The following is a 16,092-nucleotide window of genomic DNA, read 5'->3' as shown; positions in this document are numbered from 1 at the left end:
GGTCCCCTAACTCACCTTGGCTAGTATTCTCCAATGTTTCTCATTCTGCTAGAACACAGTTTTGTTATTTTAAATATCTTTGCTTCAAAACTTGTTCCCCTTTGACGAAATCTGCAAGCCTGGTATCTGCAGCCCTCTGTAGCACCACCTCCCCCCCCCCGCCCCCACACACACACACCTACTTTTCCAATTCTACCATCAGTTATAGGCATCTTTCCCTGCGTCCCCACCCACATCATCATGCTGTGCGTAATTATTTCATATTTCTCAAGTAACCTTAAAGGCCAAAACTTTAAAAAGCCCCTCACCCACGAATTCATCAACCTCCAGAATGTCTCTGTAACCTAATAGCAATTTCCATGGTAGTACATGACCATTGAACAATGAGGAGTCACTGGGATTTTTGGTTTTTTCTCCATGACCATTACGTGGCATGTGGGCAGGTTCATGGGGGAGATTGTTTATCTTCGTTCCTGTCCTATATGGTAGTTGTGTAATAACTTTGTTGAAAGGACGAGCGCTATTTTTTCCAGTACCTTGTCAGTCACCACCTGGATGATTGAAAATGATGGCTTGCCATTCAATGAAGCATCTGTTTTCACCAAAGATAGCCTCTGTCTCCTGTCTCCTCCTCATCCTACCCCCAAAAGGTTTTATTTTAAAATATTTGAATATTTAGTGGCTAAAGAACTTGTTCCGAGAGGAAGTGAGTAACTGGTTCTGTCATTTCGGCCTGTGAAAAGAAAATGACTAAAAGGGAAAGGATGAAATGGACCAAGTCCTTGGAAGCAAGATTTCTGTGTGACTTCCCCAGTCCTACTTTTTGGGATGTGCTCTGGCAACCTGTAGCCTCTGTGTGGTCAGCCCCTGTGGCTACACTCCTCTCCTGCTGGAGATGGGAGCGGGTGTCTTACGTCATCCTGCTGTTGCCAAACCCTCATATGTTAAGGAGCTATCCTTGCTGAATGCTGTGTTTTCTATACTAAATGAAGCACTTACCATGATGAATGCCTGGTTTGCCAGAACCTTGTAATTACTGCTACAAGTCAAGCCTTAAGTTGGGATTCTTAGATTCAGCTGGACAGGACCATAGAAAAGGACTAATTATCCTGGCTATCTTTCAGTCTCCAGCAGCCACAGAAAAAGCGAGGGGCATGTGTCAGTGAACAGTGCACAGTGACTGAGGGCACAGCCTTCAGAGTTGGGTGACCGTCTCAGGTCTGTCTGGCCCTGCCCTTCCTTTGGCTTGGATTAGCATATTCAAGCCTGTGTATGTCACTGATGGTTATCAAGACAGTGAAGTTGAGACACAGGTGCTACCTGTTGCAAGACAGAAGAAGGAATTCACTGAGAGGTTGAGGATGTTTGTAATAATTTCTTTTGCAGGATTTGACCCTCATCTATCTCAATGCAGGAGGGGTGCTTTCTTTGATTTTTTTTTTTTAATTAGGGTAATTCATATAACAAAATTCACTCCTTTAAAGTGTACAATTAGTGGCTTTTAGATGTCACATTATATAATTCCAGAGCATCTTCACCACTGCAAAAAAGGAAAAATGCTTGTATCCATTAGAAGTGATTATCTTTCCCCACCTTCCAAGACCTAACCACTAATCTTACTTGTCTGTAGATTTCCCTATTTTGGACAGTCCGTATAAATAGAACCACACACAAGGTGCATCTGTGTTGTAGCATGTATCAATACTTCATTTTATGAATAATATTTCAGTGTATCAATATACTGTATTTTTATTCATTCATTTGATAGATGGTTGTGTTGTTTTAACTTTTGATTATAAATACTACTGCCGTGAACACTGTACAGGTTTTTATGTGGACATAAGCTTTCATTGCTTTTGGTAATGTACATAGTGAATTCCTGGGTCATATGCCCAATCTTTTCAAGGAACTGCCAACTGTTTTCTGAAGTCGTTGCATTTTCTTGCAAGCATCTTGTGAATTCTAATTTCTCCACATCCTGGCCAACATTCTGAGTCTAGCCTTCCTATTGGGAGTGAAGTGGTACCTCATGGTTTTGATTTGCATTTTCCTAATGACTAATGTTCCCTTGGTATCTCTAATTTTCTTGAAGAGATCTCTAGTCTTTTCCATTCTGTTGTTTTCCTGTATTTCTTTGCATTGATCACTGAGGAAGCTTTCTTACCTCTCCTTGCTATTCTTTGGAACTCTGCATTCAAATGGGAATATCTTTCCTTTTCTCCTTTGCTTTTTGCTTCTCTTTTCACAGCTATTTGTAAGGCCTCCTCAGACAACCATTTTGCCTGGAATGTGAAGTCAGGGGCCCTTAGAAAGCATCACTACAAACAAAGCTAGTGGAGGTGATGGAATTCCAGTTGAGCTCTTTCAAATCCTGAAAGGTAATGCTGTGAGTTACCTGTGAATGCTGTGAATCAATATGCCAGCAAATTTGGAAAACTCAGCAGTGGCCACAGGACTGGAAACGGTCAGTTTTCATTCCAATCCCAAAGAAAGGCAATGCCAAAGAATGCTCAAACTACCGCACAATTGCACTTATCTCACATGCTAGTAAAGTAATGCTCAAAATTCTCCAAGCCAGGCTTCAGCAATAATGTGAACCATGAACTTCAAGGTGTTCAAGCTGGTTTTAGAAAAGGCAGAGGAACCAGAGGTCAAATTGCCAACATCCGCTGGATCATTGAAAAAGCAATAGAGTTCCAGAAAAACATCCATTTCTGCTTTATTGACTATGCCAAAGCCTTTGAGTGTGTGGACCACAATAAACTGTGGAAAATTCTGAAAGAGATGGGAATACCAGACCACCTGACCTGCCTCTTGAGAAACCTATATGCAGGCCAGGAAGCAACAGTTAGAACTGGACATGGACCAACAGACTGGTTCCAAATAGGAAAAGGAGTACGTCAAGGCTGTATATTGTCACCCTGCTTATTTAACTTATATGCAGAGTACATCATGAGAAATGCTGGGCTGGAAGAAGCACAAGCTGGAATCAAGATTGCCAGGAGAAAAATCAGTAACCTCAGATATGCAGATAACACCACCCTTATGGCAGAAAGTGAAGAGGAACTAAAAAGCCTCTTGATGAAAGTGAAAGAGGAGAGTGAAAAAGTTGGATTAAAGCTCAACATTTGGAAAACTAAGATCATGGCATCTGGTCCCATCACTTCATGGCAAATAGATGGGGAAACTGGAAGCAGTGTCAGATGTTATTTTTTTGGGCTCCAAAATCACTGCAGATGGTGATTGCAGCCATGAAATTAAAAGACACTCCTTGGAAGGAAAGTTGTGACCAACCTAGATAGCATATTAAAAAGTAGAGCTATTACTTTGCCAACAAAGGTCCATCTGGTCAAGGCTATGGTTTTTCCAGTGGTCATGTATGGATGTGAGAGTTGGACTGTGAAGAAAGCTGAGCATTGAAAAATTGATGCTTTTGAACTGTGGTGTTGGAGAAGACTTGAGAGTCCCTTGGACTGCAAGGAGATCCAACCAGTCCATCCTAAAGGAGATCAGTCCTGAGTGTTCATTGGAAGGACTGATGCTGAAGCTGAAATTCCAATACTTTGGCCACCTCATGCGAAGGGTTGACTCATTGGAAAAGACCCTGCTGCTGGGAGGGACTGGGGGCAGGGGAAGGGGACGACAGAGGATGAGATGATTGGATGGCATCACCGACTTGATGGACATGAATTTGGGTAAACCCCAGGAGTTGGTGATGGACAGGGAGGCCTGGTGTGCTGTGATTCATGGGGTCGCAGAGTCGGACACGACTGAGTGACTGAACTGAACTGAACTAATGATGTTGAATATCTTTTCATGTGCTTTTGGCCATTTGGTCATCTTTAGAGACATTTATTCAGAAACTTTCCCTAATTTTTGATTCAGTTATTTGTTTTTATTATTCAATTCCTTATTCTGATACAAATCCCTTAACCAGATAAGTCATTTGCAAATATTCCATTCTTTGGATAGTATTTTCACTTTAATGATGGTGTACTTTGAAATACAACTTTTGAATTAGGGATGTTGAGTCTTCCAACTTTGTTCTTTTTCAAGGTCATTTTTGCTACTGAGGGTCCCTTGCAGTTCTATGTGAATATTAGAGTCAGCTTATCAGTTTCTTCAAAATAGGCATCTAGAATTTTGACAGGAATTGTGTTGAATCTATAAATAAATTTGGAGATTATGACTAATTTGACAATGTAGAGTTTTCCAACTCATGAACGTGGATGTCTTTGGATTTATATAGGTCTTTAATTTTTTTGTTGTTACTTTTTAGATTTCAGTAGTACAAGTCTTGATTTCTTTGGTTAAATATTTTCCCAAGTATTTTATTCTTTTAAACATAATTGTTTTCTTAATTTCATTTTTGGATCATTCATTGCTAGCATATAGAAATGCAGTGAAAATTTTTTTTATTGATCTTATGTGGCCTTTCCTAACTAAATGTGTTTTACTTTTGATTCTTTTGTATTTTCTATATACAAGATCACACATCTGCAAATAGAAAGTTTTACTTTTTCCGTTTCACTCTAAATACTTTTTTCCTTTTCTAAGTGCCCTGGCTAGCACCTCTAGCACAATACTGAATATAAGTGGCAAGAACAGACATCTTTATCTTGGTACTGATTTATAAGGAAGGCATTTAATTTTTCATCATTGAGTGTCATGCTAACAATAAGTTCTTCATAGATGCTTCAGGTTGAGGAAATTGTCCTTCTCTTCCTAGTTTGAGTGTTTTTATCAGGAAAGGATATTGGATTTTGTCAGATGCTTCTGCTTCTATTGGGGCTTCCCTGGTAGTTTGGTAAAGAATCCATCTGCAATGCAGGAGACCCTGGTTCAATTCCTGGGCCAGGAAGATTCCCTGTAGAAGTAGAAGCCCAATATTCCTGGGCTTCCCTGGTGACTCAGCTGGTAAAGAATCCACCTGCCTTGTAAGATCTTAATCTGCTTCTATTAAGATGGTTGTGAGTTTTTGTCCTTTATTCTATCAGTAGGGCTATATCAATAGATTTTGGTAGGTTGTACCAACCCTCCATTCCTGGGGTTGTTCTGCAGGTTCATGGTACACAAACCTTTAAAATGCTACTGAGTTTGGTTTGCTAGAATTCTGTTTAGAATATTGCTGAATAAAGGGCACATATAGCTGTGATGAAGCTGAAGTGTATATTTCCTGTAGGCCACATGTCTCTGTAAGAGACAGGTCATGGGCCATCTGACCCTGCAGAAGTGGGCTTCCTGCTCTGAAGCCAGACACTCAATATCTGAGTACCCTCAGACAGAAGCTGTGAGAAGAGGAGAAACTAAAAGTGACCAGCCAAGCCAGAGGCTCTCATTTGGGGTTCCCTGAAGAGTTTACTTTCTAAAAGAAAGCCATTAACTTCCACCTCTCTCTGAAGGCTCAATATCTTAATGACAGTTGCACCGACTGGATAAGGCAGGATATTTTTCTCTAATTTCCTCCCTTCCAAAAGGGCCAGAAACAGCTTTTGAGTGAGAAGGAAGGTAACATGACGAAGAGCCTATCTTCAGGCCTCCCACCCAGAAGCAGCTCTGAGCGAGAGCTGCATTTTCAGTTAAGAGAGACAGTGGCATTTCTGATGTTTCACTAATACCCAGAAAATAGATGCTTTGCTAATTATCTGAAAGTGACCAGAAAAACTACATACATGAGGTTTCATTCCTGGAAAAAACAAATCCAGAGCCAGAGCAGACCAGCAAAAAAAAAAATTGTGTTCAGCAGCACCATCACCCTTAGTTGCTTCCTTCCTGTCACACACGTGCCTTATTATTTAGTAAATCTCATTACTAAATAATTTAGTAGACCTATAGGAAGGACTTAGGTACTCTTTGGATAGTGCTACAGAAAGATCTCCAAGGGAGATCTCAAACCTGCTTCTAGTCCTATTCCAACTGAAGTGTGAAGATTTTCTGTTAACTAACATTTACCAGGTAAATACAATTCAATACAAATTGAATGGTAATTCAATACCAATTGAAAACTGAATGCTAAGCAGTCCTGAGTGTTCATTGGAAGGACTGATGTTGAGGCTGAAACTCCAATACTTTGGACACGTGATGCAAATAGCTGACTCATTGGAAAAGACCCTGATGCTGGGAAAGATTGAAGGCAGGAGGAGAAGGGGATGACAGAGGATGAGATGATTGGATGGCATCACCGACTCGATGGACATGAGTTTGGGTAAACCCCAGGAGTTGGTGATGGACAGGGAGGCCTGGCGTGCTGTGGTCCATGGAGTCGCAGAGAGTCGGACACGACTGAGCGACTGAACTGAACTGAACTGAATATACCAATTGAACGCTAATCATGTCGCAGGTTTGCTGGAGGTTTCAGGTTGGTTTCACAGCCACTTTGTTCAATCAAGGAGTCTTTTTATGGGGAGACTGAATCTAGTGGACCAGGTATACATAGAAACCACTAAGGGTTATAGAAGTACATAAAAATACAATATGGACAGAGAATTCCGATCCAAAAATTGTCCAAACAGGAGGTCAAGGATTAGCGAATAGGCAGACAAGAAGGTGTTTAGTATGCCTGAGTATCAGATTCAAAGGGATCAAGGCTGGATTGGAATGGGAGGCAGGTCAGATCATGAAAGGCCTTGTAGACCATACCAAGGACTTTGAACTTTGTTTTGCAGATATTGAAATACAAAGATAATTCATTTTACATTTTTTGTATCTTATTTTATAACATGGAATTAGAGGAACGTAAGTGTCATGCAATCTTTGTACTTAGGAGATTTTTCTAAGTCATTCAGTCACGTCCAACTCGTTGTGACCCCATGGACTGTAGCCTACCAGGCTCCTCTGTCCATGGGATTCTCCAGGTAAGAACACTGGGGGTGGAGTCTTTATCGTCTGAGCCACCAGGGAAGCCCAGTTAGGAGATTATTGCCTTAATTCTAGTTATATCCTCGGGTATATAAGCCTGAGGATAGAAGGGAGGGGACATTCTAAGACATGTTTGGGACTGGGACTGGGTGCCTCACATTTCTGATTTGCATGACTGGGTTGGTGGTGGTGGTGTGGGATCTACAGGGAAGAGAAACAGGTTTTGGAAGGAACATTAATACTGTTGGGTCATGTTTCAGTTGAAGTGTCTGAGAAATATACAAGTGGAATTGTACAGAGGCAGTTAAAAAAATACAAATTTAAAGAAAAGCCTACAAAGAAGATTAAAATATATGGTTTTTCAGCATAGATGTACCCGTGGGTAGTCACCAGGGAAAGGTAATAACGGGAGGAAGAAAGAACATGGACAGAGTCCCTGGAAAATGTTAGCATTTCAGAGTTAAGAAAAATGAGAAGCAGTTCACGTATTTGCTCATTTTTACTTGTGCTTCACTAGAAAGCAAGCCTGATGAGGGCAGGAACTTTGTCTTGCTCATGGCTGTGCCCCTAGTGCCTAGAGCAGAATGTAAACAAAGTTTATTAAGCTGCACAACAAACCAGGGTGTCCCAGAAACTCCTTCCCATCCTCCTCCCTGCTGTCCTTTGCACCTTGCTGACACCCTCCCACACCTTAATTTTTACCACGGTTTTTAAGGGCCCACATTGTGTGTGTGTGTGTATTTACTGTCATCTCAGGAAGATATATCAGCTGAGTGAAAATATTTCAAAACTGTTGAGATGTGATACATATTAACTTGCAAATCAATGCCTAGCTCTGCTGGGTTTGGTCCCCTTACCAGTGAATCAAGAAGTTCACAGTAAGTGAGATCAGATCTGTTTCCTGAGGCAACTGAGAAGGCAGCCTTGCCCTGGAAATAATCACCAAGGGCAGGAAATAACCTCCAATGCTTCAAGCTGAGACTGAGCAGGAGAATCCCAGCTCATCGTAACTGCAAGTGTATTCTTGGGCCTGTCAGGTGGAAGTTAGCCCATTACCTAAAAATGCATTTCAGAATTGTCCCTGTGTGCTTGCATCTTGTACCCAAACCCAAAGAAAATACCATTTGCCTTAAATATGTATTTTTAATAGGATTGAAGTATTTTTCAAATTTAAACTGTAGTCTCCAAAAATAGTCATACTTCCAAACGCTTTTCACAGGGTATTATTTTGCTTACTTCATTATTGCCTAACTCATTCCTTAAATTCTATGAGAGTAGAAATGTATCTGTTTTCCTCATCCTGGTGTTCAGAACATATTTTTCAAATGAATGTAAATGAAATTATGCTTATAAAACCAAAGAGCCCGATTTGTCACTTGGACTTCCAGAGCTCCACAGAAGCTACCAGTAAAAGTAGTGTCAAAGCTGTTCCTGCATGTGAAGAGCTTTTCTGGCATTCAGATTCTCCTCACACCTTCCCACTGTTCAGGAACAGTACCACCTTATACTGCTCTTATGAATGGAACTAGTTTTGGAAAACAATTGAGGGAAACCAGTTTGCCATGTATCCCTAAGAATAGGTGGCGAGTAAACAATCATGTTTTCCTAAGTACCTTTAGTTTTAAGACAGCCTCTTTCTCTCCACTGAAGGTCCTCATCCCCGCCCCCACTCTAAAATCACACTTATAATCTCATGATTCATATAAGGGTGGCTTTTCGTCTTTCATCACAACCACCTATGTGCTTTCAGCACTTCTGTGCCAGTAACTCATAGAAGAAATTAGTAAAATTCATAATGAATCCACATGAAGTGGATGCAATCGTTTGGGACAGTGCACATCACTGCAGTGATCCCTCTGACTGCAGATCTGATTTCAGGTGACATTAAGCCTGCAATTATTTAGCCACCTGCTGTACAACATGAATTCCACTTACTTAGGTTGCTGTCATAGTGGGACTTAAATACTTATGAAATACAGAGAAAAAATATTTAAAGAATATGAACTATGTAATACAGAGAAAAAATATTTTAAAAATATTTACCTTATTCATTTAAATGTGAAAGTGCCACTTCTCTATACATTTGCCTCATGACCATCTAATTGATAATGAAGACTTTAACTTCCTTATATTACCTCAGAAAAAAGTTTGAAATGTTAACCAACCACTGGACTGACCACTGGAAGGACAAAGAACTGAAGATGTGTTATTTCGCTCCAGGGCAGCCACCCAACATCTGCTTTTGTGACAAAATAATTGTAGAGGTACAGGGGTACAAACGACCTAAAAGGTCATCTTCTCCAACCCTCATTTTATAGATGAGGAAACTCGGGTCTCAAGCTGTGAAGCGTTTTGCCCAAGATTACTCTGATCATTGCATTCATATGAACTCATGAAGCTAGAAAACAGAACCTCTGCCTCCCACTTGGTGTTCATATCACACCATCAGTCCTCTTTCTTGTCTCAACATTTTTCGCTTCACTAAATGTAGGGACGCTCCCAGTAGGGCCTGCCTGCTGGGGAACAGGGCGCCGAGGGAGAGAGAGAGAGAGAGAGATCTCTCCTAGTTTTCAAGTCGACTAGTTTACACTGCTTTGATTTTATTGAAAAAGGTCAAAAGTGAGACCAAGGTTCCTATTCCTTCCCTCCCCAAGCTACCGAAGAAACAGATTTGCTAACGTTCCGCAAATCATTGTGTTTCACTCTTTCTTCTTTTTTTTTTTCTTACAGTAAGAGCACTACTGGCAGAAAGTTTCCCAGCAGCATGTTCTCCCTAGATACTGCTCCTGGACGCGAACCCGAAGGCTCGCGCGCGGCCCCCTTGCCCTTCCTCTGCGCGCGCGTCTGAGTCTCCGCGTGAAGGGCGGCAGGGCGAGGCGTGACCCAGGTCCATGTTCTTACTGTTAGATCCTGCCTTGGTTGTCACAGTTTTATATAAGAGGAGAAGCATTTTCTCCGTGAGTTCCAGAGCAGTCTTGAGGTCAGGGGTAAGAGTTTTCTTGGTAAGTGTTCAGTAGAAGTTGCTGAATGGCAGAGGGGTGGAAAGGGGAAGGGTGCCTTAGGAAAAAAGCCGTTTGTTCTTGGTGATGGACTTGCTTCCAGTTCGTTTTCCGATCTCTTCAGGCCCTCTTCCTGCACCCTGTGTTCTGATTCCTGGAGCATGCACTACTCCTTCAGTTCCATTCTCCCAGGGTCTGTTAGAAGAGTGACCTTGAAAATATGTGGGCTGTAGTAGACTTTGGATTCTGGCCTCCAGGTACTTGGCTCTTTCACTCGTGAGAAACTCCTGCCTTAGGTTGATTTGAACCTGGGTCGGCAGTGCCTGGTCCATTTGCACACCGTCTGGGGCAGGTGGGTTCTTCCTGGGCCTTGACCTTTTCTTCTTCGGATGCTCGCCACTCCTGTCTCCATAGATTATGTATTTAAGAAACTTGCCTTTTGATTTCCTGCCAATGGCTGGATCTTGGAGATGACTCTGCCCACTGCTCGATGGCCTACTAGGGAAGTCTCCCCCAGCTGATGGCCTGCTGTCAACAGGGAGCTTTCTCTGTTTTTCTACCTGCTCTGGATTATCCAAAGACTCTAAAGATAAAACTAGAGCTGGTTTTCCCTCCCCTCTGGAAAGAGACCCTCTTATATTTACAGTTGCCCTCTCACTTTCATCCTTGGAGTCTACTTTTAAGGTTGCCCTGGAAGCTGTGGATGGGTAGAGTCTATCCTTGTCTAGGCTAAGTCTGAAGGGCATTTTGTTCTTCTCCCCCTCTCTTCTGTTCTGGATTATCGACTTCACCGCTGCCTCGCTCTCATCCACAAAGGTGGTGGTGTAGTTGGACAACATATTCTTGGAGGTTAGCCGTTTGACCAAGTCCTTGTTGCCTAGCAACCGAGCATGCGCCAGTTCTGACTTCCGGAGCTTTGAGTGGCATCGTTTGTAGAAGGCTTTCTGCTCCATTAGCCAGGCATTAGCTTCATATTTCTTCATGGAGTCTAGAAAACTTAGTTTCTTTTTCAGCAAATTCTCTTCTTTCCAGTTGAAGGACAGAATTGAGTAGGTCTTCTCTGTTTCCATAAGCTTTATGTTCTCTCCAAGTATGGAATAGCACCTGTTTCCCTTATTTTTGGTGCTGCCCAGTAAGCTCTGACGGTCACTCTGTTGGTGGCTTTTCCAGGGTCTGCCCAGTTGGATCTGGGGATCTGACATTTCTCTGCCCACCAGAGACCTGGCAGCCTGTGTTCCGTCAGCAGACCAGTGAGGGTGTTCAGTGATGCATGGGCACTATGACAAGAAGGTTCTATTCCAGGCTCCAGTGTTTGTTGTTAAGAACTCTGTGGATCATCAAAGACTGAGGTCCTGGAGACTTCTTCACTGGCCTGTTTACCACAGGCCCAGCTGCTGCTACCTGGAAACTGTCCCCAATCCAAGGGGAAAGAGGTTTGAAGGTCATCCACCTGGTCTCTCAGTAATAGGAGCTGAATTTGCTAGGGTAGGGATGAAAGTCCATGTGATTACTTTTCAATCACTTATAGGTGTTTGGAGATTTCTTAAATCTGGTTCCTTCTATCTCCCTGGTAGGTGGTAATGGGGAAGTATTTAATAAGATTAATAACAGAGATATGAGATTTAGGAGTATAATCTAGTAGGAGAACATTTATGTAGGTGGTTGAGAAAAGATACTTTTTTACAGTTTTATTGTATGAACCTCTCAAGGATGGAGTTGGTCAACTGGTTTAAAGTTGGGCCCTTTCTTTAACTGTGTTATATAAGAATTTTATTCAAAAATGAGGCTTCCCAAAAGTTTTTTTTAAAAGGGTGGTAGTCGGGAGAAGGGGGTTAGATAGGGGAAAAAGAGAAGATAATAAATGAGGACACCTTTGCTGAGAGTATATTAATTGTTGACAGACTGTCCCTGGATTGTGAGCTCAAGAAATGTGGCCCTAACTGTAGACCTCCTCTAGATAGCCTCAGACAGGTCACATCAGGGTGGGTTACAGAGCCTGCTAGCAGGTGCTGGTACAGCCTGCAGAAGTCCCAAATTCCTAACCACGGCTCTGATATTCCTCAAACCATAGCTCCATTTACACAAGCACCTTCAAATAAACTGTTGCATTTGTTCAACCAAGAATGTAGTGTGTTAGTGACCCAGCCACTTTGCAACTCAGAATGTTACTTGCTATGTCTTTTTTTTAACAGCTATAATCTTCCTCCCCTTAGGGTCCATTGGCCCAAATAGTGTGTAAATTGGCTGTCCCCTGCCTCTTCTCCTGTCCTCCCTCCTCCTGCTTCCCAGTCTTCTTTGACTCTCCGCAAGAGCAGCAGACACCTCTTTTATGCAGACACTGTATTCTTGAAATAGTGCTGAGCCTTCCTTCAGCACACCAAACTGTCTCAAAATCTTAGACTTCCTCTGTGTTTGTATCCCTTAAGAGTAAAAGACTTACTATTTTGCCACACTCTGCTGTGTAAAAGCACATAGCTTTGATAACTCCTCACCTACCCGGACCTTATCTTTTACTTACATTTAGGGTAAAAGTGTTGTTTTTACTAAAATTAACTTCTATAAAATTGATTTCTAAATGAGAAAATACTACATAAACCTAAAGGAGTTTTCATGAATTCCGGTTTCCCCCGAAATATCCAGGCCATCCTTCTCCAGCTGAATGGCTATCATTCAGCTTGGAGGGCAGGCCCAGCAACAGGGGTAGATGGATCCATCTAAGCCAGTCGGGATAATGCCACCTGCCTTTCACAGTGACTGGCTTGGGTTGGGGCTGGCCAAAACCACTAAGGACCTATGAGATATGGCAGAATGTTTACTATGGCTTGAGGAAAAGAGCATGCTTCTCTTATGTGAGTTGTAAGAGGCAACAGGCTACCTGAACAAGGAAGCATGTTTTTCCAGGTGCTGTTGATTCCAGATCCTGTCATCAGTCTCCCTACCACTATGCACATGCAGCCTTGAGATGCTGCTGACCCATGGATAGTTGTGTGGAGGGAAAGCACCCAGATTGTAAGTCACATGACTGAGCTGTTTCATCAAATTATTCCAGAAGTCTTCAGCTAACAGCATCTTAAATGACACGAGAAAATATTTACTTCGCTCCTCTCTAGGGGGACGTGGCTTTGTGAGAATGATGACCCATGGCACACCACACAAGAACGTCCCTCTTTCACAGCACTGATCTTAAACCGCAGAACAGTCATCACGATGGTGTGGGTAGTTGGATTGTTTATTGAAACTGGTGAAGGGGCTAAATTTACCCAGTTATTCATTTGTTGACTGTCCTTTCCTTCTGCTTCAGGGTTGTTTCCCCTAGCCTGAGTACCTACAAGTTAGAAGTGCTATTTTATTTTACAGTCAACAGAGCCCATTCAGGGATAATCTTCAAATATTTAACAAAGCAGCACCAACCAACTGGAATAGATATCAGCTGCAAACAACTGTTGAAGCTGAAAACCCATCTGTACCTGACACACTACTGCCTTTAATTATAAATGTTTTATAAGCAGTATAAAGTATTATAAGGCTTTTGAAGGCAGACTGTAAAAAAGAAGTATACAGTAAATCCTAAAGCAATCAAAAAATTAATAAAGCATAGTTGTAATCAATAAGCTAACAAATGAGAGTCATATAAAATACTTCTTATGGGTTGAATTGTGTCCCCCAAAAGGATATGTTGAAATCCTAACCCCTGATATCTGTGAATGTGACCTTATTTGGAAATAAGATCTTTCAGATGTAATCAACTGAAGCTGAGATCATTAGGATGAGACCTAATTCAATATTACAGGTGTGCTTATTACAGGACAAGAACAGGACACACAGGGCAAAGATGACCATGTGATGATAGAGGCAGAGATTGGAGAAATGAATCTAAAAGCCAAGGACTGCTGAAAAATATCAGAAGGTAGAAGATGCAAGGATTCTCTCCTACAGGTTTCAGAGAGAACATGACCTTGCTGACACTTTGATTTTGGATGACTAGACTCCAAAATTGAGACCAAAAAAATTCTATTATTTTAAGTAAGCTGATTTGTAGTACTTTCTATAGTAGTCCTAGGAAATGAATACAATACTCAATCCAAAAGAACACAGAAAAGGGAAAAAAAAAAAAAGCTGATAAGACAAATGCAAATCAAATAAGATGATAGACTTAAATTAGCCATAAAAATAATCATATTAGATGTAAAACATATAAAAACTGCAGTGAAAAGGTAGAGAATATCAGATTGGATATTTTTAAAAGACTCAAATAAATATATTACCAGGGATAATAAAGTTTGACTTCATAATCATAAAGAAATCAATTTAATAAGAGGATATAACAGGCCTTCAAAATACTTGAAATAAAAGTTGATAGAAATGCAAGTAAAAATAGGTAAATCCACAATTAAAGTCAGATATTTTAATACATATCTTTCTATTATTAATAGAATAAATGGACAGAAAGCAAGATTATAGAAGACTTTATCACTACTATTAATGACTTACATGACATTTCTAGAACACTGCACAATAGCAGCAGAATGCACATAATTTTCAAGTGAATAGAATGTTCACCAAGGTAGACCATATTCTGGGTCATAAAATATGTATCAATAGCAAAACAGTGAATCAGGAACCTCAGAACTGTTGTTCTCCTGTAGAGACATAAGAGAAGAACCAGAAAACTGGCTAAAATAAGCTTGCAGGAACCCTGGAAGGCATACAAAAGTCCATAGCAACCAAGCAACTGCTCAGTCAAGAAAAAAACACATTCAAAATAGTATTATAGAAGCTTTACTGGTGTTTTACTCCGATATGTCCCAGCAACTCCTGGTTTGGTGTGTTCTTGCTCTGGATAAGGTGAAAACTCAGTTCTTAATTTCCTCCTTTAAACTAGAGGGAGCAGAACAGACGTTATTTGCAACTTTCTAACCTGCCTGGGGACTACTTGAAGAACTGGTCTTTGTCTCACCCAACAGATCTCAGATGGGGAAAAGTGGCAGTCACTGATGGTGAAATTTGCAATGATACTACAGATGTGCAGACCTCCAGAGCAAGAGATTATGTGTGGAGACATACAATAGACCGTTTAAAATCATGGGGAGAAGCAGAGGTGAGACTCTTGAGAAATTAAGACAAGAGAATTGAGAAAGTGTGCAGGCAAGATGCATGCTCTAAGAAGATCTTAAGCCTTTATCTCAGCTGATTCCTAGATTCAGAGCATGCCCAGCTAATCAGTGGCAGACTACTCAGGCACCAAAATAGTCTACAAAGACTGGGAAAGCTGTATGTTTTTACAAATGCAAATTTTCAACCAGGAGAACTTACATGGCATACAAAGAAGCATGACCAGTTCAATAAAAGAAAATAAATTGGCAGAAGACACCTCTGAAGAAGCATAGACATTGGACTTACTAGGAAAAGACTTTAAAGGAATTGTCTTAAATATGCTCAAGTAGCTAAAGAAAAACACCAGAATTTTTTTTAAATAGCAAATTATATATGAACAAAATGAGAATACCAATAGAGAGACAGAATTATAAAGAGGGATCAAAAAGAAATTCTGGATCTGAAAATTACTATATCTGAATTGAAAAATTTATCAGATGAACTCAATAGCAGATTTAATAAGGCAAAAGAAGAAATTGGCAAACTTGATGGCAGGACAATTGAAATGAGTCAAATCTGTCAGACAGAAAGAAAAAAGATTAAAATGAATAGAGTCTAAACCACTTGTGAGCCATCATCAAACAAACCAATATAGGCATTACAGGAATCCCATATAAAAAATAGAGGAAAATCTGAAGAGATAATGGCTAAAACCTACCCAAATTTATTAAAAGTCATGACTCTATAAATCTAATAATCCTGACAATCTCTGTAGGATAGGTTCAAAGAGACTTATGCCAAGACACGTTATAATCTGTCAAAAGACAAAGAATTTTAAAAGTAGCAAGAGAGAAGTAAGTCATCATGTACAGGGATCTTCAATACAATTATCAGTTTAATTATTTCAGCAGTAATTTTAATGGCCAGAAAGCAATGGATTGATATATTTAAAAAACTGAAGGGGAAAACAAAAAATGAAATGTCAACCAAGATTTCTATACCCAGCAAAACTGTGCTTCCAAAAAAAGGAGAAATTAAGACATTTGCAAATAAACAAAAGCTGAAAGAATTCATAATCATAATACTTTCTCTGTAAGAAATGCTAAAGGCAGTCCATCATGTTGAAATGAAAGGATGCAAA

This window comes from Dama dama, chromosome 13 (genome assembly GCF_033118175.1).
Source record: "Dama dama isolate Ldn47 chromosome 13, ASM3311817v1, whole genome shotgun sequence".
NCBI lineage: Eukaryota > Metazoa > Chordata > Mammalia > Artiodactyla > Cervidae > Dama > Dama dama.
The sequence above is the reverse complement of the archived record's forward strand: the minus strand, read 5'-3'. Positions refer to the sequence as shown.